At 44.2% G+C, this 4844-nt stretch overlaps 1 long non-coding RNA gene across 1 annotated transcript; it reads right to left on the bottom strand.

The window, feature by feature from the left end:
- Positions 1–2503: 2503 nt before the first annotated feature.
- On the bottom strand, positions 2504–3193 carry LOC144388972 (uncharacterized). Its single transcript, XR_013453260.1, has 3 exons — positions 3067–3193; positions 2925–2976; positions 2504–2843 (listed from the first exon to the last, which is right to left on the bottom strand). It is a non-coding gene; the product is annotated as an uncharacterized LOC144388972 (long non-coding RNA).
- Positions 3194–4844: the final 1651 nt, after the last annotated feature.

Genomic DNA, 4844 nt, shown 5'->3' with positions numbered 1-4844 from the left:
GTAAATGAGAAGGGGTCAAGTTCCGTGCACTCTATGAATGTCTCACGATAGATGCTGCAGGCTTTTCGCAACACTTCTACATCGTTAACACAGTAGCGTCCGATTTCTTTTTGGAAGTCAAATGTTCCTCCTGAAACGGTATTATACCATTCCATGAATCTCGCTTTATCGCTATCACTCATATCGTCAAAGCCGTAGTAGGACGGATCAGGATATTTACCGACATAATACTCATGCTCCCGGGTGTTGAACTTGTGGGGAAAATAGCCTTTCTCGACATCACTGAACCCTAGGGCAGCGGGGGTTTTTGACAATCGCATGGGAAGGAAACTGAATGAGTCAATCCATCTCTGCCGGTATGACCTGTCATACATCAGTATCACCCGACTCCCTCTCATGGTGACTTGCGGAGTGATCTTTTGTTTGACAAAATATTCCAACAGAATATAGTTGTCAAAGCCGGATGCGTTGTGGGCGATAAACGTGTAGCCTTTGTATCTAGGTCTTCTGTAATACTTCACAAAGGTGTCCACACAATTCAAAGTACTGAAACAAAACTTTTTTCCCTCTAAATCCATAGCACATACATAATTTGCCTCGTGTTTTCCGTTATGAAACCTTGTCTCAAAGTCAAATAATATGTAGGTTGTTTGCGGCTCTTTCTTTTCAAGAGGCTGAATAAAACACTCATGTTTATCATTGCTCTCCAACTGTTGCTCACCACAGTGGACGCAGACTTTTGGCGCGCATTTGTGCGCTTTTTGTCCTGCTTTGTATGTTTTTCCACATGCCTCACAGTATTTCATAGCATCACAGGGGATGAGGGCATGGACGCTTTCTGGCCGCTTGTGCTGATCAAAACAATATTTCGACTTACATATGCGTTTACAATCACCGCATTTCTGTGTTTTACCCAGCTGTGTACGACACTCTAATGTAAAACACACATTACACAGCTGTTCACAGCTGTGGTATAATCGATGTTCATAGGCTTGGTAGCAATACTGACATACTTGTTTTGCCCCAAAAAAGCCTTGCTGGTTTTCAATCAGGTGATAATGGTCATTGTGTAGATATAACCAGACTGTCCGGGGATGAGGCGCATCGTGGGTTTGGAAACACTGAAGTCGTTTACGACCTGCTGCTGCATGGTGGAAGATTATGATTTTCACACCCAGATGTCTTTCGAAAGCATCTACATCGGAGAATGAGACCTTGTGCATTGGTCCAAAACCCAACGATCTATGTAGTTGAGTTGCAAATCTCACTTTATCTTGCAGGGACATGTCTGGATGATTAAAATGTGCTAAACAGAGCGAAAAGCACAGGTTATTATCAGTATTGTCAGGGGTGTGCAGAAACCGACCCTTCTTTGATAATATCACATCATATGGGACATTTGCTAATTTTAGATAACCCCCACCGTTTCTGTTTTTAGCTACGGTGATCACTAATTCCAATTCATCATCCGTTATAGTCTCATCATTGCTCTGTATCACTTGTGCAATTTGCTCCATAAACAAGTCAGAGTTGTACGACTCGTTTACGCGTAGAACAGCTTGTATGTCACTAGCCAATGAAGGTCCCCGTAACAAAACGTTCAGCACACTACCAGCCGGAGAGGCCTCTACAGCTCTATCAATTACACCCGCCACTATTTCTCTGACCATGTAGGGGATTTGCTCGAGGTCAGTAAGATCCACGTTTCTGAAATCAACCCCTTGTCTAAGCTCAAATGCATTGAATGAAGGCATCTCTCTCATGGTGACTGTCCTTCCCTCTATGCCTGAGGAGGTCTCACCCCCCCTCATTATCTCCCCTCCTCCTGTTAGTGTATCATCATGCCCCCCTTCTGTTCGGGCCTGCTCCCATGACCCTCCCTCATGACCCTCAGCAGGCCCCCCAACACCCTGTTCATGCTCCACATCTCCATTTGCCCCCATCTGATTCAGCCGGTCGTCACATATTTCTGCCAACACACACCCCCCAGCCCCTGCATCATTGTCTGTGTACACAAGTGGGCCGTCTGCATGATCCAACACGTGGCTATTTGCGCCTGTGGTATTAAACCCTGGGTCTAGGACACTGACCAAGTCTGCATAGCCGCTATCTAGATACGATGAATGTTGTTCCGTATAATGAATTCTGTCAACATCATGAAAAGCTTCGGCAGGGTATGCAGCAGCAGCAGCATCAACGCGCGATCTCTCCACCAGTGCACGTAGGCTTTTAAGCTGTTTCTCTGTATTCTGTAACAGGACCCTATACCCATCATCATTATTATTATGGTTATCCCCTGATCGATGTATATCACCCGTGCCCCTCTTCAAAACTTTTCTGGGGGGAGGCATACTACACGTCTGTATTGTTTATTTAGACACCACCCCTTATAGACACCATGCCTAGTAGATCACCTTGGATAAAATTTATTTGTAAGTAGAGCTATGATAGCTTCACTGGATGCATTCTGAGCTATCAGGTATTGTTTTATGGAATAGCCGTTGGCGTCCTGTGTTTGTCTAGCCTCCTCTTGTTTCTTACATAGATCGGTTACTATCTCTTTTAATGCGGTGTTGGAACGCCGCAGTTCACTGATTTCATTTATCAACTCTACATATAAGGGGTTAGCTGTGTCCCTCGGGTGCACAATCACCACCGTGGGTTCTGTGGGTATACCTGCTCTGTTTTGTTGAAATGGGGTTACACACTCTGCCGATGTTGCTCCTATTGTAGTACTCTCTTCTTCATAGTCACAGACCGCCTGCAGCATTTCCTCGTCAGTCAAACATTCTGGATAGTACCATGTGTCCTTTGTTGGTGTAGACCGGTCAATCTGCACCCTGCTGTACAAGCATACATGGTCAAAACATGTTATAAAACAAATGTCTATATATATATATATATATATGGATGATGTCACATACCTTGTAGAAGGTCTCTCAGACTGGACACCCGTATGTACTTTTTTTTTTTTCACTGGGGGAGCATAGAATTATAAAATCATTTGAATGATTCGTCAAATAATAAATATATAGAAAGCTTATATCATACTGTCATTTTCCCTACCTGTGCCAGCTCCCTGGTTGGGGCCCGTAGTCGTTGTTGGTAGACAACTGAGTGCAGCAATCTCCTTTTCCAGTTTTTCAAGACTCCCATGTATAGGATGCGCGCTGTCATCTATTTCTAAAAGGTATAAATACCTATTAAAAAAATATATATAAATATATAAAAACAAATATGAATCACTCGACATAGTACAATCTTTAAAGCTTTTTATTTTTATTTTTTAATTTATACCAATGTATGTGTGTATATATATATATATATGGAAATGGCTTAAATGTGAGGATGCACCAGTCTGCCAGGGTGTCAAGAAGTGAACCGTGGCTGTATCTATATAGTAAGGATCCTGTTTTTCACACACCAGGGTCTCAGTGGGGGTGGGGGTTCATATGTTGATTAAAACTAAACAAACTGCTCACTGTTTACCACATAAGGACTCTGTTTTTCTCCATCCCTGTGGGGCTCTCAAGCTATTTAGGGTTTAGCACCGTTTGGGTGCTGAGTGACATTATGCGACCCTAAGTCGACACGCTTGTTCCTCGTTAAAAACTGTATGTTTTCCTGAGGGTTTTTCCTCTGTTAGGTTACAATGTGTGTCCTGTTGGCTAAGAAGAAGATAGCCCCCTAGTTCATGCATTAAGCTGTTATTTTTGAATCTGAACAGAAGCACCAGTGTCTCACTGGTTTGTGGTGGGACCTCTCATACAATTGAAGAGAAGCAGAAGAAGACGTTTGGGGGTTGGCCCCCGGCTTGTGTACTGTGTCACATAATGCTACACTAAGTCGGCATATGTGCTCCTCGTTAAACCTTAAGATGTATGTTTTGCTGAGGGCTTTCCTCTGTTAGGTTACAAATTGTGTTCTATTGGCTAAGAAGATAGCCCCCTAGTTCATGCATTAAGCTGATATTGGTGAATCTGAACAGAAGAACCAATGTCTCACTGGTTTGTGGCGGGGCCTCTCATACCTTTGAATAGAAGAAGAAGAAGACGCCACTGGGACCACACTGGGATAGGCCTCTGCTGTTTCACTAAGAATCCTGGAGCGTGAACCATTCCAAAAGGAAAGTTCGATCGAGGCGCCAAATAACACATCTATATATATGATGAAACCCCTCCTACAGTCCCGTGTTTCCGGTCAAAACTAACGCCCATCGCATAAAACACCCACTGATATGGCAAATTTCCAATCAAAACCAAGCACATCATCGTCAAAAATGGTTTACGTATCCATTCGTAAAATGACGCATTTCCGGGGCATGACTTCAAAATGGCGGCGGTCACATGCCCCCCCCCCCCCACCCCTCCTACCCCCCAAAAGTTCAATGACGCATTTTTCCGGTCAAAATGGCGGCGGTCACATGCCCACCCCCCCCACCCCTCCTACCCCCCAAAAGTTCCCTCTTGCACGCCCTCTGGCATGTGACTGAGGTCAAAGGTCACATGCACGCGCAAAAGTAGAGGCTATATACTACTGATATAGTTCAGTCATAAAGTCTGTTAATTATTAAATCAAATCAAAATTAGCACAGCGTCCAGTAATTAAAAGATCCCTTTTGATTAGGAACATTGACCTTTTTCCCATACGAGCTGTTCTCTGAACACGTCCCTCACACAAACTCACCAGGCGTCAGTCCATCGGCGTGCATATCAGAGGTCGTGCTATGGTCACAAGCTGAGGGGCTCATTAAGTCACACTCTGGCCTAGCTGGGATAAGAAGGTGTGCTTGAGTTTCCTACCTTGTTCTGCACTCCCGCTGAACAAAGACCCCCCTGCACGGC

This window comes from Gasterosteus aculeatus, chromosome 17, assembly GCF_964276395.1.
Source record: "Gasterosteus aculeatus chromosome 17, fGasAcu3.hap1.1, whole genome shotgun sequence".
NCBI classification, from domain to species: domain Eukaryota; kingdom Metazoa; phylum Chordata; class Actinopteri; order Perciformes; family Gasterosteidae; genus Gasterosteus; species Gasterosteus aculeatus.
This window is presented reverse-complemented; position numbering and strand designations above follow the sequence as displayed.